The sequence below is a fragment of the Trachurus japonicus genome, chromosome 6 (assembly GCF_045865225.1).
Source record: "Trachurus japonicus isolate A0001 chromosome 6, Traja_1.0".
NCBI classification, from domain to species: Eukaryota; Metazoa; Chordata; class Actinopteri; order Carangiformes; family Carangidae; genus Trachurus; species Trachurus japonicus.
Window position 1 is genome coordinate 14,277,580 of NC_140912.1, and position 24,435 is coordinate 14,302,014.

General features: G+C 41.6%; 1 protein-coding gene across 1 annotated transcript in view; it reads right to left on the reverse strand.

The window, feature by feature from the left end:
• Positions 1 to 24,435, reverse strand: part of roraa (RAR-related orphan receptor A, paralog a) — a 181,416-nt gene that overhangs the window by 87,087 nt on the left and 69,894 nt on the right. The window lies entirely within an intron of this gene.

The following is a 24,435-nucleotide window of genomic DNA, read 5'->3' on the forward strand; positions in this document are numbered from 1 at the left end:
CCCATTCCAATAATTTCAAACTCAAAAAAAAAAGAAAAAAGGGAAAAAAAGAAGGTAAGAAAATCAACAACAGAGCACCAGGCTCAAACTCATAAAAAGATCACCCTTCCTGCTAACATATGAATAAAAGATATTGCATTACAGTCATTTTTCTTCCAGTGTGCTTTCCCAGTTAGCTAATCTGAACGATACAGTGTCATTTCATACAGCAAATGTGTTCTTTATTAACCAACAGACATTCTAGTCAGACTGTGTTGCTTGCCAGACGGAGGTGATTGTGTTATCTGTGAGGCCGGCTGTGCAACTCTCCGCTGGGCTCCTGCAGCTCGAGGATTGTCCCTTACCTCTCCACTACCCCGAGCACTGCTTCTCCCCTGCACTCTAATTGCCTCCATTACTGTATCTGCAGTCAGATAAAATGCTAATTTCACAGCACATTAATTTCTCCAGGCTGAACAATAAGCAACACAAAGCCCAGGCCGCCTGTCTTTGCCTGGGCAAGCATGTCTGCAGCGCTGGGCTCCTTCCCAATGGTAGAGGAGTGAGAGCACCATTATGCACAGGTCAATGAAATGAAGGAAAAATCCATCGATTCTACATTTGAAAAGAAAACACAGGAGAAGGGCTGGGACAGGGTGATTTATCAGTCTCAGACCGAGTCTGGCAGTCGGGGCCTGGAAAATGCTGAGGAGAAATGCTCCATCCTCATTGGCCTGCTTCGGCCAAACCATAATACAGTAACATCTGTCTATAAATACATATAGCTTTCCAATCTTTTACCTGTAACATGATACGACTTTTTTGAAATAAGATCTCGGTTGTAGGGATTAAACTGTAACTCAACTTAAACTGATCTGTTGTTGACATTCGGAGGATTTATAACATTACTCTATCTCCGATCTACTTAAGCTTTATGGGGCTGATGTTGCTAATTTCATAGCCGTCATTTTTTCCTTCTGGAGTTCATCGATCATCCCTATTTCTCTTGCTCAGAAGCACCCGTCTGTGTACATCAACCTAATGTTCTCATATTATATGCATGGCTTGATTCCTCCCTCCAGCATCCCCAACTGTCTCTGGATTAGCAAGTCCACACCCCACTTCACAAATCAAAACGTTTAACATAATAGCTCCCATCCTCTAATGGCTACACAACACACTTCATTTATTCAGCCGCACTTTTTAATAAGTCATTATCAAATTCTGCTTAATTCTATTCAGCCCTCCAGAACAGCAAGAGTAGTGAAGGAAGTGTGGTTAACCCTATGCAAAATGTGCATTTGTTTGTTTGTGTGTGTGTGTGTGTGTGTGTGCTTGTGCCAGGAGCGGGAGTGAATCCTGACCCAAGGACAGTCTCTCTTCCTGGGAGAGGCAGATTTCTTCCCTGGAGTGGGGCTGGCCTCCACTCTCTCTGATAAGCTCTTCACATGGAGAGCACCGGGGGGGCTCCGTACGCTGTGCACCAACATAAACAAGTCACATCGAGTCACAATTCAACTCTGTGATTATACAATAGACCAACAAGGGCCGCTGACATACTATCCGTCACTGGTTGGTGATGCTCAGCCACACTGGGTCAAATGAGGACCAGGTGTTTCACTCCTGAAGTCGAGAATAATCTGCAATTTGTTCTTTCCCTAGACTGGTATTGAGCAGACACCCTGAATCCTACATAAAGGATGTGTGAGCATGTCAACGAGCTGATGAGAGACTGAGAGATGAGGGAGCTTTCTATATTTCCAAGTAAAAAAAAAAAAAAAAAAATTGTGTACATCTAGAATTTGAAGTTTGTAGATGCTGGTGAGCTCTCGTGTTCCTCAGTTATAATACATGATGACAGCTGTCGCAAAAACATCCCCACTTTCTCACCCCAGCCACCTCATCGCAGCCTGTAGACAGCAGACATGTACACAATACTAAACAGGAAAATGATGGGACTGAAATAAACTTGTTTAAGAAGGTGTTTTCTTCCCTACAGCAGGAAATGTTTTGAGCAGGAGCCAAACTCAGGTCAGGACAGTCGCACGGCTCTGCCTCACTTTAATGATGTTCACTTCCTCTGTGTCAGGCAGGCTAATGTTTTACCAGCTCATAAACAAACACATCATATATACATATATGTTCTAAATATTTAACATATCGTAGATATCAATCAACTATCAATCAGCCTGTTGCGTGTTAATTTAGAATCACGGTTGCCTGCCTGAAGCGAATATCAGTGTTACAATTACACAGCATTTATTAGCAAGTATGGCGCCTTACAGATCTAATGAATCACTCGCTCCTTTCCACTGTTTGGCTGTTGCACCTGAACACACATTGCAAATATGCTAATTTACATTCTACACCTGCATGATAGAATACACTATTTGTAATGCAACATCACTGGAAAAAACAAATAACCAGCCAACCGTTTGCATGCTACTATAAATCTGTTCAGATGGTCTAAATACGTACTGATACAACATGTAGTGTTAACCGATATGAAGCTGCAACTGGATTGAAATGTTTTTTGCTCTTTGAGGCGGAGGCCAACAAAACCACTGCAGATTGGTGAAATCACAGCTTTTCAATCTTAGTCGTCCACTCAGGCCACTTTCTGACTTGCCGCCATCTCCTTTAAAACACTCTCATTCGGCCAAACAGCTCCTGTTAAAGATCAACGAGTGCAGACAGAGCTGGACTCACTGCAAAAAAAACTGTGGGGAACCGTTTAGTCCCAGAAACACTCAGTGACGGCCAAACAATGCACAACTGGTATATGTCAGAGCCTTACTTCCCTGGCAACAGCCAACTGACGAAACATTATCAGATGAAATTATAAACATTTGCTGAGGGCGGCAGATCTGCATGGGTAACCTTGGCAGTTACAAGCAGGGGACGACATCATCGTTGGTGAGTTACATCAGTGTGCGCAAGCATGAGCTTTCTTTAAACTTCTGTGTCAGGTGCCAATATTTCACATGTTCTTTTAATTTAAAAATCAGCCCCTTTTCTCCTCTATGGCAACTTCCTTAACAACAAATCAAACATCATAAAACACAGCATGGAGGTCATTTATTCACAATAAAATCCTCATGCCAAGCTGCTCCATGTATAATCACTTTATTAATTTTATCAGCTATTCATAAAACATAATATTGTACAGTAATAAATGAAATATCAGTAGAAGAAAAAGTACTTTTCATCATTGTGGTGTAGTTTTTGAAGGAATTTCACAGCTAGATTTCAATGTATCTGAGCATATTTAACACACAGGGACTCTAAAAACATAGATTAAGTGAAACTATTTGAAAATTAAATACAAACCATCTAATAATTCTTCTGTACACAGCATGTGTGGTTTAGACCACAGCAATACAAATGACGGTTCGTGTTTCCTCTTACAATAACAGAAATCCCTCAGTGTCTAATGTAAACTTGCACAGTGTTACAAGTATAAACATTCTTACTTGAGAATTTCAAAATGTTTACCATCCACAGAACTGGGATGGAACTGAATATCTATTAAAACACGGTGAGCTAGTGAAAGGCTTAAGTGTGGCAGACCCGAGTTACATCATACTGGAGTGGTTATTAACCCCCTGTTTCTGAGGCCTGTTATGGCAAGTCTGTGTGGTTCCTCCTGTTTCCATTCAAACACTCTGAGTGCTGTGGAAGTGTTGACAGACTGAGCACGCCCGCACTGGCTGGCTGGCTGGCTGGATGGCTGGATGACTAGCTGGCTGGCTGGCTGGCTGGGGACTGGGTGGGGTGGCGAGCGAGCGAGCAAGCAAGCCTGCCGGAGGGGAGGGAATGAGGATAGGAGGCTGGGGCCACACGCTGCACGAGGGACAGCGAACAGACAAGCTCTGTTAACTCTGCATCTGGGTATGCATGGGCAGACGCAGTGCTAACATCTTCAGATAGTGTTTATCAATCGAGATGGTGTTTATCAAAGAGCGCGGAGGATGACTGATAGATAGATTGAGAGGTGGGTGTCTCTGGAGTGGAAGTCACTCGGTGGATGTTTGAGAAGTGGTGGCAGGTGGGATGCCACGATGCCTGCCTGCATGCCTGCATGCCTGCCTTCCCCCCCTCCCCTAATTAAACCATTACTGCAGGGCGTGGAGACTTGGAGGGTATTACATAATGCACTCCAATGTGCTGGAATGGGCCAGTCCCAGTGGACAGCAGGCAGTGAAAAAGACAGACAGAGAAAGAGTAGAGGAGAGAGGCATTTGAGGCATTTGAGATTAAGTCCCTTTCATCTTCAACCAGACTCATATTTCCTAAAGTTAAGTACTAGATGAAGACGGTGCGATTACTCTCTCCCTCTCCGTCTCTCTTTCTCTCTCTTTCATTCTCTCTTTCACACACTTTTGCACACATACACACTCTCTCTTGGTCTCTCTCTATCTCGCTCTCTTTCTCCCTTTTTTTTTTTGCCTTTAGTGGAGGACTCACGAAATGTGCATTCAAATGCAATGTGGAAGACTCAGGCTCCCAATCCCCAGTGCTAAATACAGGAATTTCTAAGAATCACAGTTCAAAAAGGAGGCACTTAGCTATCTGCTCTCACATTTCACAAGAGAACCAGAGTCAATGGCTGGGCTAGGATGCTTATAGTAGATGCTTCAACATGGAGTGGATCATCTCAAAAGCTGCAGTGTTGCCTAACCAGACACCGAGGGTTATTTGTTGCTGTGCTCATACAAAATACAATTAATTAAAACAAACAGATGTGGAAATAAAGTGAAAGAGGATCACAATTAACATCTGGTATCCACTGGGAAACTATTTTCACTCATGGAATCAAAAAAAAAAAAGGAAGAAAAAGACCCGACGGAAAAAATGTGTTGCGGCAAGAGAAGATGCAGACATGTGCTTGTGTTTAACGCAGCATTTCCCTGATTTACACAGAGCAGATACGCATCACACTCACACACAGTCTTTCAAACAGTTTGCATACCGAGCAAACACTTTGGTCACACAGCGGGCTACACCTGAGAGAGGCCTTCTGCAAAATCATCTTTTCCCTAAACAGTTTCGTGATCTCACCATCACTCAGCATCTCCCGTTCACATTTCCTAACTGATCAGAATGCGTAAAAACAAACAGCAAAAGCTCAGACAGGCCACATGCGCATGAGTAGATGGATGTATTATACTAAAAGTCTCAAGTGTGATGGAATTGTTTCAGCCAGATACGAGGCAGGAGAGTAAATCACTATGATTGCTCACAAACAGCCGGATTCAGTCGAGATACGCTCAGGTTGGGGAGCTATCACTCAACCCCCGAGAGACAGAACACTCAAATCCGCTCTCTCTGAGCCTTCTCCATGTCAAGTGGATGGGGGGGGTGGTGGTGGTGGTGGATGGGGGGGGTGCTATCATGACATGAAAAATATCTATTCTCTGGCTCCAATCACACAGGCCCTCATATGATTAAAACATCGCAGCAATCAAGCAAATTCCTGATTGTGTGTTTGTGTGTGTGAGGGAGAGAGAGAGAGATCTCCACCAGGGCAGGTCTCCTCCACTCAGCTGTGTTTGCTGAAATAAATCCTGCATCTCCAGTGGTGCCAGACAGCAGGCGCTGTCTTTGCCAGCTGTCTGCCATGCCGCTCTGCTCCATTCTACTCGCCGTTTGCTGCCGTGACTGCTGTCCGACGCTCAGCACTCAGCCCCTTGTTTTCATAACAGTTCCGGCACGGACGGCTGGCACAGCTGTTCTGTGGGTCCCCACGGCCTTTTAAAAAAGGCAATAAATCAATCTAGGCACTCAATACAGGCGGGAAATTGACCAATTAGAGTGGCCCAAGATGCTTATGTTCAGGCGGACGATTTTACAAATTGGCTATCTATTTATACCAACACAGGCACTCCACGAGAAAAAATTCACTGGCTGCAGTCAGTGCATTAATGCTTCTTTTTTTTCTCAGGCAATAGACACCACATCTTAGTATTCTGAGGCCCTGCTGCTTAATCACACACAGTCTTTGTATAGCGACTACATTCTTAGTAACTCCCACTGTCTCTATTAGCAACACAAAGAAAAGATGTGATCAAACATCAAATGGTGTACATTTTTTTTGTTTGTTTTTATACTTTGTGCAAAAACTAAATATGGTCTTGTGAAGGCCTCGAAGTAATGAGGTCTTATTAGCATGTAGACTTGCTTTGACAAAGCCTAATGAGAGGGGGCGGCCCAAAGTGTTCCTTACAACTGCTACTAAGCAGTTTACTTGAATAGTGTGTCAGAGTTTAACAGGCAATCACTCACCACGCTATAAAATATACAGGTGAAGACAATGCTGTGTTATAGCATGAGTTTAAATGATGACAGCACTTAATGGTTACTGTGTCTTTTAACAACATACAGTAGAATATTCTTCTTATATTTTCGATCCTGTTCTCTGAGCCTAATACAGTGGCTAAATGAGATGCACAATTTATTCAGTATGTACAGCTTCTTTATAATTACAGTAAAGCTTCAACCCTGTTGTATTTCAGTTCTTGTATCATTTTGTGATCTACAGGCCTGTTGCCTGTCTAACACCTTTCTTCTCCCAAAACAGAAAATGAACTCGATTAGCAGCTACAGGTGCGCTGGCATCTGTTAGCAATCTGTCTGTGTACTGGCTTTTTTTTTTTTTTTTTGCTCTATATAGAAACAATTTATTGGAAGCCTTTTTATTAAGCAGCATGAACATCTTCCTGATGCCTCTGCTGCATGATTATCAATCTCTAGGTAACAATCAAATAACAGGCTGCTCACACCTGCACGGCTGTATCTCCATATGCTGATCTCAGAACAGGTAACAGAGTAAGTTAGCATCCCCCCCCACCACCACCACCGCCACTAGAACTGGCTGATGCAACGCTCGGGCTAAATCATGCACAAGATCCAGAAACAAGCCACAATGGTGGTTTTGTAGAGCCGCTGGCTAAACGTGCTGAGGCCTAATTAGTGCTACTCTGTAACAAAGTCCACTGACTACATACTGAAGAATGCCATGAGCACAAGCAGCAGTCCCTTATGTTATGCTAAGTAGAACTCCTGAGCATCATTATCATTCATAGTCTACTTGCCTGCAGACTCATTTATGCTTACATGTCACTTTCCCTCCATACAGTCTAATCAGCTGATTAACACACACACACACACGTACGTACGTGTACACACACACACACACGTACGCACACACAGGCACGCAGTTAAGACTTTAAAGGTTACTGTCCTTATCCTGAGTACTTAATCTAGATAACCCCACATAGCAGGGGTTATCGAGATTAAAATAAACAGGAAATGAAAACAAATAGGCCTGTGTTGTTTTTCTCCCCCATTCTTTCTCCTAAAAAGGATGGCCTGTGGCTCTTTAGCTGCAGCAAGGGAGAAAAACCCCACTGCTTACACTATGACTCAATCCCCTCAGTTCTCAGCCTGGCACGACTCACTGGCCAGTCATTTGCGTCTTTCATTCTATGTCTGCAGCAGTGTGCATCGTTCACAACTGGGTTCAAGAGTTAGATTTGTTCTCAACAAATTATATCACTTACAAAAAAAAAAAAAAAAAGAAGAAGAAAAGAAAAAAAAAAGTTGGTTTTACTGCATTTTTAGCACAAACTGTGGCAGCACTGTTCGAAATATTTAAATAATATAACAGGGTTCAAACACTTCCATTTTGATGCTATCAATTACCCTCTTTATTCCTCAATTCCAACCCCTTAAATATTAATATGATTCCATAATGAGGCTGAGTGGTCGGAATCACTCACTGTCCCTCAAGGCAGCTTCGCAGTGGACGAGTGCACAGACCTCGCTTGATGAATAAAACCATCCCATTAAGCTACACTTCACCACTCATACATGCCTCCGCTGAAATTTTGTCTTCCTCTTTGTCACATGGAACAAAATAAAAAGGCTCCATGCTCAGTTTGCAGGTGCCTCCTCTAATAACCACATTCTTCACCTGGTGTCTCAGAGCCACATGCTGCCAAGTTAGATTTAATACATTGTAATAGGCGCATGTGTGTGTGTGCATGCGCATGTTATATATCTGTATTTCCTTGTGTGTTTATGAGCGTTTTGTGGTCTCATGGCCAGGCCACTCAGCTGTAAAACACGAGTATTCAAGGAAGAGAGCATAAACAAAAAAACTCAATATACGAGCAAAACAATTACCAGCAAAATATTTGCTCCCTTTCTTCTCCCAGCCTCTTCATGGGCTTGAAAAAGAGTCTTTCATGCTTCCAAATGAACTGTATGATAAATTCTACGGGGTCAGTGGTTTACAGGCGAGGGGGGACCTTTCAATTACAGCCTGATGAGGCCTGAAAAGAGACAGTCCTCAGTGGAGTGCACAGAATGAGAAATGAGATGCTTAAGATCACTGAAATTGTTACATTTCAAAAAGCAATTTTCTTAAATTGCTGAACAAGTTACTAAAATCAGACACCCAATTAGGATCTGATTTTGGAGAGTGGAATTAAAGGAGTGGCTCTACTATCAGCACTGTCTGGGGTACAGGCAACCGTTGCTCATCTCCACAGCGCCGCTTTTATGTGTGGGACCCCATATCACGCAACTCACACAATCTAATTAGCTCCTCTCAAATGGAAGAACACTCATTTTGAAATGCAGCTAAAACACGACACAAGATAACTTGGGCTGCTGTTATTGTCGCATTTATCGACAGATCCTCCCTTTCATGTGTCATGTGAAAATGAGTAGCCATGCTACTGAATCATCACTATTTAGACAGTCAGCTAATACACTGTGAAATGAGCACCACTTCACCATCACAGAGCAAAATAAATCACGCCCTGAATAGAGCCCCTGACAAGAGCGTATATTATTTCTATAATACTAGCAGCTTGATACTTCTTGTAATAGTGTATTAGGAAATGATCCTCTCTTGAAACTGCACTGACCTTTCACTGAGCAACTTAGCATAATATCCTTCAGAGAAATTAAGCGACGGCAGAATCTGCTACTTACTTACAAATTCAATAGTTACATAAAGCACTTCCTTATGCGAATGCATGCACACATACATATACAGTTTTTAGAGTATGTACGCTCAGAGGCATACCGACAAACTGAGACGTGCGGATTCACCCAGACACACACACAGACACACACACGCACGCATGCACGCACAAGCGGGAAGACGAGGCAACCAGTGAACCATGAAACATCTTCATCCATCTCTGTTCCCATGGCAACAAGTGAAATCATATTCCTTTAACAACTTTGTTCTCCACTCAAAAATGTAACCATCTGCTAAAAACATATAGTCACACAGAAAAGTTATGTGATGAATATTTTAGGGGGCTTTGCTATGGGCTGCAGGCATTATGGTCCCTGGCCAACGTCTTCCTTCGAGGCAGAAAACAGCCACATCCTCCCCCACTCTGGATGATGCTGAGGATGATGCTTCTTCAGGAGAGTCCTGGCTGCTCACACTCCTGTACGGCTATAATTCTTCCACCACAACGCCACAGAATTATAGCTGACCTGTCTTTTTCCTGTTACAGCCAAACACAATTTGTATCACAGTGTATTTATAGTTTCAGGTTTTATCTTTCTGTAAGGAAACATTTCTCTCCAGCATCCAGCACGTGTATGTGTTCTAAAACTGTCTGTAATGACTAGATTGATATCTAAGGTATCTAAGAACAATTTATTATAATTAACTTCAATTCAGTTTTGCAATATAAAATCATAATTGAATTAGGAAAAAGGCTTCAAAGAGTCTATTAAAACAAATCCTGTACAAATTTGCAAACTGTGGTCAACATATCAGCATGAGCCCTTTTAAAATGTTATACTGATTTTAGATTTGGTTTGTTTTTGTGTGTTTGAGAGAGCTCTCTTGGTCCTTTTTTCCTCTAGTGTTCATCAAATGCAGACTAACTTACTGAGAGATGAAAAACATCACATTAAATACACTTCTCTCTGTGTATTACTGCAACATATCTACAACACTCAGTCTCAACAATTTCCTTTCACAAAGCTGATTACCAATCATGCCATCCGGTTCTGAATGAGCCTGATGATAATAATAATAGCATTTTTACACCTGAACAGAATTGATGATGCATATTTCACAGTAGCGTAATCAAAGGAGAAAAAAAAGGTGTCTTAATAATTTCCCAATACCATCTTCAATGGAACTGCTTGGAAGCGTGAAGTTACTTTCACTCAACTTTTGAACCATGAAATTATCTATTCAGAGCTATTAGAGACGATGATTTCATAACATGTAAATTCAAAATGTTTAAAGCACATGTTGCATGCACTGTGACTACACAACACTGGCAAACACAAAAGTTTACTTCCAGTGTATCCGATTTTAAGTTAATTAAAGTTACCCACTTGTTAATGAAGTTAATGTTGGTGTAATGCAATTAGGCTAAGACATTATGAGCCTGACCGGTAGCACAAAACACAATCCTATTGTTAACTGCGGTCACTGTATTCTTAGCAAGCAGATGACATGAGTAGGCAAGTTAGGTTGATAACTGTTATTTTACCATTATAATGCCAATATTAATTAGATAGAATGCTATCATCTTAACCCATTTACTGTCAGCAAGCTAATAACTTAATATGTGATGTTTGAAAAACTGAAGAGAAAATCACAATTTGCTAATCTGTCTATTGTACTGTTATCAAATATTTAACTATACTAATTAATATCAATAAGTTTACATCACAACATGAATAAACATTTATCAGTGCGGCTTTAAAATGTATCCATAGGTAAACATTTCTGTATTCTTACTTATGTGCATCCAAATGACATGTGTCTTTTATCCTAGTGTAGGTATAACATTTAAAACACAACCCTGCCTTGGGCTGTGATTCAGCTATGTGATTCCCTCCTCCTTCCCCAACGAGTTTCAGTTTAGCAAGTTAGCGTGCTAACGTAACTAAATACACCCTAACAGGTGGAAACGATTGCCCATGTTGGAAAAAACAGACATAAACAAGATAAATCTGTTCCATCGTGTATTTATAAACTAATATGAAACTAAATTCAAATTCAACAGCTATAATCAACCATGTTTATCATTCCATTTTTGTGAGTCCAAATGTCAGATGTGGTACTCGGCTCTGCATCGTGCGCTGCCAGAAAACATGAAGATCTTGTGGGACCAGTAAAAGAGACTTTAAAATTTGCAATCGCCAAAACAGCAAATTTTATGGACCTCTTCTTTAGATGGAACTTGAGAAATCCGGCTGTTAAAGTTCAGCACAGATTGTAAATTCGTCCATCGTCCACTCTCTTAAAAGTGTACCTCACTTGCCTCTTTTACAAAACAAAGAAGGAAGAAAACTGATATGCATAGCAAAGTATAATGATACTACAAAGGTCCTGTGATGATGGCGATGCTATGGAGCAGTGAACACACTCCAGACAACAGCTTACACCACTCTCACTCCCAGTCTGGACCGGTGCCAGAGAGCTTCACATGGGCTGAAACCCCATCGTTACCAGTGGGTTCGCGCCTTGTGCAATACATCACGTGTGGACAGGACACTGCCGAGGAATAAAAGGGACAAGTGAACCAGTATATTAAGTACAACAGCATCCAATCCATAAAAGTCAGCATTAATAGCCAGGCCGGCCATTTAATATTTCATCTACAATGAGGCCAATTTAGAGGAGTTGAAATGAGCTGTTGGAAACATGCCCATTTTTTAGCACCGTGTCACAAGACACAGCCACATTATTTATTCCCCCCTCTGCCCCCTTCACCTGCCAGAATTAATGGCTCACAAAAAGCTAATTATCCGGTTTAATCTGGATTATAATGTATGTTCTCCTGACCAACAGCAACAGTTTGTGAAGCATATGTAGCGAGTCTGTGGTGTTCTGCTGACCTCGTGTCGAACATTACTCTGGAGGACTGACACTCTACACAGCAGATGGGGGAAGACCAAGCTCACTGTGTTCAGGAGGAGAGTTAAGAGTCTGGCTTAAACAACTCACATTAACACCACAGCCAACACATCTGTTTCATCCTGTGGCTATACTTGAATTCCACTCATTTTTATCTCACCACTTACTGGTTGTCTGGGAACAACTTTCAACACGCCTGACCGAGCCAAAGAAGTGGCACGTAGTCCAGAGGAAATGTTTGCCTTGTTGTTTTTTTTGTAATGAGAAGTTCAAGTTCAACCACAGACATGTAATGGACACTATTGTGAAGTGCAGAGGCTCCTTTTTATCCTTATTTATTTGTATTTTGTGTGGAGTGGAATTTGCATTCCCCCTGAACCCTCACACACAAACTTGGAAAATAAAAAGAACTCAATCCAGCCAACTAAAAAAAAAAAAGAAATAAGAAATGAATAAAAAACAAAGGGGCTTTGTCTAGTGATTTTATAACATTACAGCACAGTATCTAATGAACTGTGAGGGGAAAATCCACCAGAACTTTGGCAGAAAAGGTGTCAGTTATGAAACAAGTTGAGTTCAATTCACCTGCTGTCATTGCAACATCAGTGGCACCTGTTGAGTTACTAATGAGTGACTAATAACACGTGTTTAAGGTGTGTCTTTAAAACAAAAAGAGTTATCTGCCTTAATGTTACAACAGTGATATCTCCCTGTGTCTACAGTAGTAACACTGACACCTGCTGGGAGAGGAGTGACTCCTGGCTTCATGCAGGGACAGGTAGAGGATTCACCTGTACCTGGTTTAAAAAAAACAAGATTTACCTTCAACCTGCTAACAAGAAAGCTATGTGGAAGAGTTTCATTAACATTTCATCCACTTCTATGTTCACTTTTTCTCAAACTAATGGCATCGTAAATTCATGCAAGCTGCGGTGGGATGGAGGGGGGGTTTGTGGTAAGTGGTGGGCCCAGGATTTTAGCTTAAATACAAATAGTATATCTATCCTTCCCTTGTTGACTGCATCCTTAGGCTTAGAGACAACTTAAAGTAAATCTTACCCCTTCCCTCCACCCTTTTACCACAGCTCTGGAGAGTGGAGGTGGCAGCGAGGGGGGAGGAATAAATCATTTGGCACTTGAGGCCCCGTGAGGAGACCAACTTTGCCTGTAAAATAATCACAAATACAAGTGAAAATGTTCCATTTTGAACAGCATGCTTCCTAATGTAAAAGTGGCAGGTGGCATATTTCAAGTGGGCTTTGATTGATCCCCAGCTGTTTGTAAAATTGTCCGTCGTCACAGAATTCAGGTCAGAGTGATAAGCATTGTGGGCACTCCATCTGGGAGTGATGTTCACATGTTCTCATTCAGATGTCTGTGTGCTACACTGCTCCACTGGGGAAGGGGCAGGCCGGCGCCACCGTGCCAAACACAACCGTGGACGGAAAAAAAGAAAGAGAAGTTTATGAGCAGACACAAATCAGATTTGAGATACGTAATGTAAATTAATCCTAAAAAAAAATGTTTATAATTATTGCTACTTAAAAAAAAAATGAAGCATATTTTTCCAAGGTCTGGTCTCTCCACAGTCTGTCTAAAAACAAGTGTAACTTAATAATTATAACTAGGCCTCAGCATTAGCGTTATGGAAAATTAGACACAATCCTTTTCTGCATTAAAGTGATCGGGAAAACTTTAGGAGCAACAGCTGTGGAAAAGCAATTGCAGTGTAAAACAAAGTAACATTAAGAAGATGGCAGCTATTTTTCCTGCTTTTTTTGTTTGTTTTCTAACATTCCTCTTTTATTTTTTCTGCCAACCTGGCAAATAATCAAAGCCTCCAACAAAAGTGGGGAGGGGTGGGGGGTGAAAAATGAAATAAAAACTACATGAGCAGTCATACATTTCTAATGGGAGTCTTTTAATCTTGCAAGGGAGACTTTCAATAGTGAATTAGTCTTTTTTGTATTCCTTTAATGCTTCCAAGAGAAATATATGCAAATCTCTGGCTAATGCTAACAGCAGTGACAAAGGAGCCAGTTCTTCCCTGCTACACTGTGTTACCCAGCCGGCAGTGCAGCAGTGGCCAGCATAATGCCTCCAGATTCCAACAAGGCCTCCTGGATCAAAACCAGTAATGAATACATGTGGATGTTCTCGGAAAGAAAGATTTCTATCTTCTAGCAGCCACCACCTTGGTCAAGGCTTTCTATGTTTTTCTAAGCCTCACCAGGATACGATTTCAACCACTAGTGCACTGAATGCTTTTCGACAGTGCAGATATCTCCATCTTTTTTTTTTCTCTGCTTAAAAAAGAAAACATCTGACATGTTTGAAAGAAAGTCACCATGCTTCTGTTTAAAAAAAAGAAAAAGAAAACGACAAGAGCATGACAGGTTCTTGCCTTTTAAAATTGCAAATGTATATTTAAGAGAGTCCGTTTAAATAATGGCATGTACAAATAGGGAATAGCATAAATATTGCACTGTATATCACAATTAAAACATAATCATAATTAGTATTCACCTGCAAAACATTTAGTTGTCAGAACACATGTTTTTTTTTATCCTGCACGTTTTTCTATTGTAATTATTGATGAATTGATAGGAATGCATTGCCAAATGATACTTGATGACACACAATCAAAACACATTGATGTAGGCATTTGAAATCCATCTATTTTCATTTTGAGGGCCTGCTTGGCAAAGTCTAAACATGGTTAACTAGTAGAGGCAGAGTTAATCCTTTTATCTAGATCCCTGCTGCAGGGGATCCCAAACGCACTCTGATTAAAAAAAGAAACGTGGGCAATGAACAGTTTAAGAATCATGGGCCCTAAACAGATAAAGGCGGAACATCTTGTTGCTATGGCAGTGCATATGGAATGACTGGCGACAGTTCTCTCCTCGTCTAATATATTCACATTATTTATGAAATATTTTATAAGTAGCATAGCAAATGCTAAATATAAATCCCAAGGAGATGCTCTGTGCCTTTCCAGCTGGAGTTGTGGAATGCCAGTGCCCGTGTTACACAGCTTCTTCTTTGGAAAGGCTGGGTGTTTGTTCACAAGACACACTGCTTTTGATTCCCCCATCCTCCGATTCTTCAATAGGCAAAAAAAAAGTAAAAAAAAAAAAAAGAAAGAAAGAAAGAAAAGAAAAAAGAAACCTCAATCTTTTTACATTGGCAGATAGAAACCATGAACAAAAGAGACAATTTGATCTGCTCATGTGGGAAATCAGATTCCCGTCAGAGATTTATCCAATGCACTCCAGGATACCAGTAAAGAAAGAATGGCCAAAAAAAAGAGTCTAAGAAATTATAATATCATATAGAATATGTACATAATAGGTACAGTGCATTCACAAAGTATTCAGACCCCTTCACTTTTTTTGTATCATATTAATACTTTTTCCCCCTCATCAATCCACACCAGTACTAAGCCCCACACTTGGGTCACAGCAGCAAGTATGAGTAACACAAAATAACAATAAATAACAGGTAATATGATACAGCTCTTTTGCAAAAATTTTCAAAATGGCAGTATATGAAGTATGATAATTGTAACGAGAAAGTGAAAACATAATTTCTGAATTTATTTTGTATATATTTGAATATATATTTTGCATATTTGAATATATTTATTAAAAATGAAAAACTGAAATATCACATTAACATAAGCATTCAGACCTTATTACTAGTTGAAGCCTCAAGTCTTTTTAGGTATTTTCAAACATCTGTATGTGAGGTTTTTTTTCTTTTTTCCTCTGTGTAGCTCTCTACAAATCCTCTCAAGCTGGTTGGATCAGACATTTTCATGTGTCTCTGGAGATGTTTGATTGGGTTCAAGTCAGGACTCTGACTGGGCCACTGGGTTGTTGGCAGGTAAAGCTAAGCCTCTGCACCAGGTTTTTGTTAGAACAAGAACATCTATTGCTACCACCACCATCACACTTCAATGTTGGGATGATAGGTGATGATGGGTGTCTGGTTTCATCCAGACATAGTGCCTAGAATTGAGCCCAAACAATCTTGACTTTATCAAAACAGATAATCTTGTGTCTCATCTTCTAAGAGTTTTTTTTCTCTCTCTCTCAGTCTATCACTGCAGAGAGGTTTCTGTCCAGCCACTCAGCCCTAATGCCCAGCTCAGCAGAGAGGTACAGCGATGGTTGTTTTGCTGGAACTTCTGGAGCTCAGTCATTTGATCATTGGATTCTTGGTCACTGCCTATCTTAGTCAATTGTTCAGTTTGGTGTTGCAAGGAACCTTATTCATATTCATCATATTGGAAGATCAATCTTTCCCCCTCATGACTTGGTTTTTACTCTGATTTACACTGTCTGCTGTGAGATCTTCCATATGGTGTGTGTCTTTCCTTATCATGTCCATTCAGTTGCATTTACCGCAGGTGGACTCAGTGTATAGAAACATCTCAAAGATAATCAAGAGAAATGGGAGAAACCTGAGTAAAAATTCAAGCAGAAGGTCTGAAAACTTATGTCAATGAACTGAATGTTTCAGTTTGTTTTTATTAATTTACATAATTTTAAACTTCAAATTTCACTTTGTTATTACTCTGTATTGAGAGTAGATTGATGAGAGAGAAAAAATAACAAAGTGAATATGTCTGAATGCAGTGTGAACTGGATAAAGGGCAGAAGTCTCAGAAATATCCCTACAATTATTCTTCTCTAATAGCAAAATGAAAAATATTCAGCAGAAGCAGCAATTGAAGAAGAATGGATTTTAAAGGCACACGGTTCAGACCAGACAGATGTGAACTAGACATCCGGAGTATAGGACACGTCACCCCCTCCACCCCCCTCGTCTAGTCGTTGTGACAGAGCAGGACAACTGCACTGCTATTTCTCCTGTCAATACTCTCCCAGCATCCATTTTCACCTGGCTGACACCTTTTACTGGTCAAGGGATGAATAAATCACACTTAGTGTACTCCCCTGGTAGTTTGACTAAAAAAAGGATATCAACATGAAGGAGGACTGCAGTGTTTTCCTGTCATCACTGCCCCTGAGGTACGGTGAAAAATTACCGTTGATAAAATATCATTTTTCAAAGAGCCTTATTGCTCTTTTAATCTATCCGCCACAATGGATGGCTTCTGGGATGTGTTTCATTTCATCTGAACACAAACAATCTTTCAAAGGGCTTAATAACAGTTACACAAATGAGAGTCATTAATTACCTGCTAATGGAATAATAGATGTGCCATCTAGTGCAGCTCTGCAACAGGAAAGGTGTGGAGCTTAAAAAAAAAAAAAAAAATTATCTAGGACTCCACTTGTCTTTGAGCTTCATTAGTGCTCCAACACAAGCCCCATAATGCAAATACAGGCACTAAAATATGCTGATCATATTCTCTCTGATACTAGTTATCTGTTTACATAATGATAGAAAAATTCACGAGTGGGAATCATTTCAGCTGCATAGAAAGGGCAAGGTAAAGAAATAATGCAAAATGTGCTGTGCTTTGAATATTATTGAGGAGAATCCTCAGAAATGTTTTATGGTTATTTTTGTTTTTTTCTCCACATTAATGTATTTTGTGGAATTCCTGCAATAAGCTGTAATTGCTGTTTAAATGCATCCCTTGCATTCATCTAAATAAATTACTTGAGCCTTATATATATATAAATATATAAAATCTTTTTGCAAATGATACCGACTGTGTGCCACTTTGACTAGATGACAACAACTTCTACGACTGAGGGAAGAGTTTCGCTTTGATTATCAAATGGGATCTGACTGATGTGACACACTTGCAGTCAAAAATCGCATTAATCTTCCTGCGGAATCAAAAACTAACACACAGGTATTTTTCATCCTAACCTTACTGATAAAACTAACAAATAGAGATGGATTTAAGGGGAGAAAAGAGTAGTTAATGAATGATGAATTAGAGTCGAGGGGAAACATCATAAATTCTGTCAAGACGCTGTTGTCTGCCGGATGATAAACAGCACTGTTGGATGGAATCTGCCTCTCTGTGTATCTCTCAGACGCTGGCTGCCACTTTATCTCTTCCATCCTGCTAGATTACACCTCCAGGGTTCAGGTGGGAATCAATCATTGCTATTATTACCTGAAGTCACAAGATGCATCTATCACCACTAAGGTTACCATAACCTCAATATTAACAGAGGAAAAGCCCCTCTAATAAACAGCAGAAAGGATGGGCTGGCTGGTGGGATTTCATCTTCCTTTCACTTTTAATAAGGCACTCAGAGGAATAAAGATTACAGGCCATATTTAGCATGCAGAACAAATCAGGCTCTTCCAGGCTCTTCCTCTCCTCCACTTCTCATTCTGGTTAGTCATTAAGACTGAGGAGGAGGAAGAGAGAGAAGAGAGAAGAGAGGGGGGGGGTTCTGGTGTGGAGAGGCGTTCCCTGGTTCAGCAGTCATGCTGCCGCGCTCTGTGTTCTTCTACTGCCTGCAGCTGCTGTTAATAAGACTCTTCTAAGGCCCAATATGTGTAAACTTAGTAGTGAGTCTCCACATGCCTCTGCAAGCCTGGGTACGGTTAGATCACTGGCACTCTCAGGCCTCTATACTGCACCACCACCAGACGGATCCAGTGGAGGAACAGTGGTTAAAGTCCTGAGGACACAACCCTGTTAATGTTCATCCTCTTTTATAAGCCACCATTATACAATGGTGTCTCTGTAAAACAAGATGCAGAAAGAGAGTGAGCATCAGGGCAAAAATGGCTAAGCTTCTTTGAGGATTAATGGAATTTAGTCAAGTAGGAGTCTGTGAGTGCATTAGAGCAACTGACATGGGGTCATGGCACTGCTGAGTGTTTTCACACGCCACCCCTGACATGAATCATTCATTGACATTCAAATGAATATCATCAGCCCAATGAAATATCATTAACCACCGCTAAAGTCATTCCATAATAATATACCTCCAATTAAACTATGATCAGAGCATCAAGCCTGATAATAGATTCCTACCAATTAAGTTAGAAATATATTCAAAGGACTTTTCACTTTGAAACCAGTTTTGTTATTCCCCTCGACATCCAACAACAGCACTCATTACAGTGGCTCCAAAACTAGAAATGGAGAGACCATGTAAATATTTAAAACCCTCACAAATATATAAATATTCATTCCAGAATGATTTGATGCGCTAAATAAATAATCCCTTGTTAAATAAATGACACCCTAAATAAAACTTTAAAAACAGGATCTGGGGAAATGAAGATGAGATGAATCAGAGGGGAGGATTCTGGCAAGAGGGGACTAAGGGGGAAATGTCAGCTATCACTCCACCCTGTTTGAATTCCTAATGGCAGCCATGCAAACGAGCCAGGCTAATTAAAGCCCAGCAACCAATTAGACGAGCTTTAGCTGAACCTTTTGGGGAGGTACCGAGGCCGAGCCACAGAGGGAGGGAGTGTGTGTGTCTGTGAGCTGGTGGAGTCAACTTAAGGAAAAAAAAAACTCCACTTCACTTCATTCTGTGACATGCTAAAACATACAGTAGCTTATCCCTTCTCTCCAATCAATATAGTGTTGGCCTTTCTCTGTGTTCAGCTTCTCACAGGAGGCGCAGGAAGACAGATACAGATATAAATAAACTAAACGTGAAAACGATTTTCTCTTACCAACAACTGATATAAAGCCCGGTGTGAATAATCTATTACCTTCTATGAAGCAATGAGCAATCGGAGGAATATCATTCATTACGCCCTAATGTCACACACATCCTCAGCAAAGTACAATATCACACAGCTGTTATCGCCCACCCCCCTAACTTTTCTTGTTCTCATCACGCGTTCTGAAATCATTACTGGTTATTGCTTCCGTTGTCTGACCTCCTCTGATAGATGTCTGGTCCTACAAGGCCTGCACTCTTCCCCGCACCACGAACGAGACATAATCTTGGGTGTCGCCTGGCCTATTCTGCTTCCCATTTGACTGCCTCTTGCAGCCTCCCGGCTCTCTGGAGGGCCGGGCCTTTATGCTGCCGGAGCCTGTTCTATCACACACTGGGCTGCAGGAACAGCGCTTTTGTGATGGCTGTGATTAGTCTTTTGTGTTCCCAGGTAGAATTAAGATGAAATTCTACAGGCAGTCATTGTGTTCCTATCTTCAGGACACTCAAAGAAATATGTTGGGTTTTGAAGGGGTGAAATGAAGCCCGCGGGGCCTTGGCAGACCTTGCTCTGTGGGGAAATACACAGTGGAAACACAATGGGAACAATCTTGTCCTTCAGTTTCCTTTTGTGCTCTGCTAAACCTTAGTCAGTGCTGCCCATTTACTGTAGCCTCTTTTTAACAGAGCAGTATTGTCTCACTCTAGTCTGCCTTTCCCTTTTTTGCTAGCTTCTGAGAAAGACCCAAAGGCTGATGAGATGACAGCCGTGACTTTGCCAGAGTCTGGAAGACCCTCAGGGTTTATTACCCACATTCCTCCAAGTGTTGGGTATGCAAATAAAGTTTGAGATGGCGGCTTTCAGATGTGATAATTATGGATTTATTTGTAAGCTGTCACTTCCCTTAATGCTCAGGGACATCAAAATAAGTTCAAATGCAACCATCAGAGAGGATCACATTTGCTAGTGTACCAGAGATTCAAAGAACATGTGATTCTCATGATGCCAAAGGTCTGTCAATAACCACTCATTTAGACAGCAGTGTGCTTTGGAGACCTTCACCGCATGCAGTCCCGCTCAAGAAAGTCTGGTAGAAAATATTTACATTTTCTCATTCGGTTAGATATTCCAACATCAAGGCGCTTTTATCAGCGGGTAACGCACAAACAAAGACAGAGAGCAAATTTTTATTGCCACCTCATCCCCTGAAACAGACTGGAGCTGTGTGCAACTGTTTCAATCAAACCACTGATTAAAAAGAGAAGCAGCTTCACAGACGCCTATGCCGCGGATCGAGACACTTCGGGTTGGATGTTGCAACAGCCCTCTGTTACTGCCCTTATACGCTTTAACATGTGTAGATCACAGCCAGCTTCTCGATAGGAGGAAATGAACAAACACGTAAAGGGGATCAAACCCCTCGAGCGAGGAGTGAAACTATCCAAGTTTTCCCAGATGTCTTAGAGGGACAACAAAGCGCCTCGCTACGGATTGCACACCTATTGTCTTGCGTGACGTGATGCCTAATGGGGGGAGAGTAGGTGAGCGGTTTCCAGCTGCTGTTTCAGCAGGAGAGGGGAAGGCTGGGCAGAGCGCTGAGCTCCGTGCCTACCTGAGAAACCAGCCTTTGCTGCCAGGGCTGCCTCACATCACAGTGTCCGTGATGGGATAAAATGGCTGAGCCTGGAGAGTGCTATCTCCCTCCCAGCTCAATTCTCAGACGCTGGTTGGTCGTCGTCGGCCTCCGGGAGAGTTCTCTGTCATTGTATAAGTGCACATTAAGGCCTGATAAAAAACTATGGAATCCAGCCATCCGTCTTGATTTGCTGGTGTTAGTGAGTGGAGAGTATGATCACTGAATAGCTGCCACTCAGTGGGAGAATACTGCAACTGTAGGGGGTTGGCTTTAAACAAAGACCAACACAATACTACTATTTACAGTACAAATTCACTGATAGGATGAACAATTATTGTCGTTTTAATGATTATTATATGTAAATAAAATGATTTACTTCTTTTGGAAGGTTGCACAAAGATGAAAATAGAAGTAAACAAATCTAATTAGTTTTCCTCTGCAATTTATATCAATATGAATACAAATGTTTATAGTAATAATGTATGAATAAGTGAATGAACCCCACACCTAAAATGTAATTACACTTCTGAGTATTTTCTTAACTTCAGGATACACGTCATGCTTCTGATGCGGTCGCCCACTTACCTGCTTTGTGTTTGCAATTAGGGGACAGGGAATACAATTTAGATTCAAACACACATGGGATCGCGGCTACAGCCAGAAACAAGACAAATACGTCAACGATCTCGGTGCAAATGTGTCATGCAAATACTGTAGCTGCCCCGCTGTTGCACAGTGTGTAGTCGATGCAATTTAAACACCAGAGGGGTTTTTTTGAACAGTCTGATGTATGTTGTTTGGTGACAGCACTTACCTTTATAATAGATTGATGATGGGATGAACACGGGGCACAGGGAGGGACACAGCATCGGAAAGAAAGAAAGAAAGAAAGAAAGAAAGAAAGAAAGAAAGAAAGAAAGAAAGAAAGAAAGAAAGAAAGAAAGAAAGAAAGAAAGAAAGAAAGAAAGAAAGAAAGAAAGAAAGGGAATACATTTATATATGTCTTTGCTGGGAACAGTAGCAGTTATGACAGCTTCTATTAACAAGACAATTTCCAAATCATACAAGTTAAATAAAGCAAAGTGTTCTCCATGCGGGAAAATTGTGTTGTGAATGGCATTAAGATTGCACTTTAACAGCACAGTTCACACATCGTCATAAATCATAGGAAAGCGTGCGGCGGACAAGCAGGCGCCTTGTAGACACGGACCTTAAAACACGTCTGTATTAGCCCTCTGCTGGTTACTATCAGGAACTCAGATGATAAACGATGCACAAATTCCTCCTCTTTATTACGGTGCAGTCTGTTCATTGCAAAGTAAATGAAATGTAATGATAAGAATCAGCGCAATGACAAACCGAGGTTAAATAGTGTACCCTACTGGCAAATACGTGTGTTATACTGATAAATAGAGCTGGTTCCCAGTGTATGTCTCTGTGTCGGTCTGTTGGTCTCTCTGTTCCTCCAAGCTCACTCCGTCTCTCTTTCACACACACTCACAGGAGGATACACACACAGACACACACTCACACATACACACACACACACAGACAAACACTAGATAGACAGAACTCACACACGTGTACACATGCTGAGACTGTGGCTCTCTAGGGGCTGCTTCACAGTGGCGCTGGGCTGCCTCAGAGCACATTCTATCACCAGCGCAAGATAGCATCTGATGACTTGTGCGATGTAATTGAAGTGTAGATTACTATCTCTCATGTGCTTGCCAGATCAAAATAATAAAAATGCAGGGAGGGAGAGATAGAACGTGAGCGGGCTACTCCACTGTGGCAGCGTTGTGTCGCACATGCCTTTTTCCAAGCGCTGGAGAAGAAACCTCGCTATCCTTCTCAGGAGGACGTTATGCCACTTAGAAAATTGAATCCCCCACCGCACCTCCCTCCTAAACTGCACGAGTGTATGACAGGCCAGGACATGTTCCCCCTCATACAGAGTGCGACGGAAGCCTGGGTGTTGAGAGATGGAAGAGTGTTGGAGGACATGGGCGTCACTGAGAGCCGACTGACAGCTGTGACAGCACCGAGATGTCAGAAGTGGGCTTTACAGGAGTCAGACCTGGACGAACAGTTCAAGGACACCTTAAAAAAAAAAAAAAAACTTCCAGACACATGATGATGGATTCTGTGGACAGCCTTCTTTTAAAAGTTTGGGGGACAGATAACGTGAATGTGAAAAGGGGGGGTAAATAAAAAGATGAGTAGGAAAAGAGAGTGATAACCTTGTGTGTGTGACAGAGGAAGAATCTTAAACCTCAATGCAGCTGAAATAAAGAGGGGATCAATGAGAGGAAATCTGAGGGGAGATGGAGAAGGTGGAAGGAGATGAGAAACCAACCGAGAGAGAAAAAACAAAAAGAGAGCGAATGGAGGCAAGAGAAACAGAGCGGCTGAGAGCAGGAGACAGAACAAGAGACGGCGCGCACAAAATGAGAAAATGATCAGGTTCACATGAAGCGAGGCCACCAAATTTGTCGTTGTGTAGAAGAACCCCTCATTACCGCACCTCATGGGCACTCGGCGTGGCCTTTGAAGTGCTTTGAGGTACATCATCCCATGAAACGAGCATAGTTAATCCACTTGTTAATCAAGTGTGCTCATGAGCTTATGTCTGAAGTGGCTCTTTCTCCTCCGAAGACTCGGAGCGTTCAAAGGAAATTGTGGCGGGGCGAGGGAAAAAAAGACGAGATATCGAACATTTTAGACAAAATCCAAGTGCAGCTGTGCCAAAACATACACAATGTTCCCAAATTGGTTGCACGGTTCTCGCTACGCAATGTGCGCTGACTTCTAAACGGCTGCTGTGGTTCCACTACTGAAAGCCAATCATCGTGTGAAGTTTTCCCCTCAACTGTGCTAAAAGTGAATCTGTGTCTCTTTTTTTGCAAGGTTTTCTTTTGTACTGCCTGTTTAAGATAAGCGTCTGTCATTTATTACAACAAACAAAGGTTACCACCCCACGGGTTGTTGTACACAAACTGAAATATGAAGGAGGCGACTGGGGAGGGGTGGAGGCTGTCTTCTCATGCTTGTCTTCCTCTTTCGCTCGCCATCCATTCCTGATGAATGGGTTGTCTCCCCTTCCTCTCCACAGCAAACAAGGAAACAGACAGAAGTGAGAGAGAGAGAGAGATGGCTGCCTCTCCCTCCGTATCTCTCTCTCTCTCCCTCTCTTCCCTGAAGCCTGTGGGCCGCTCTGAGGCAGAGCCACAGAGGCCTGGCGCTGCCTCCCCCTGCTGCGCCAACAAGTCTCCTT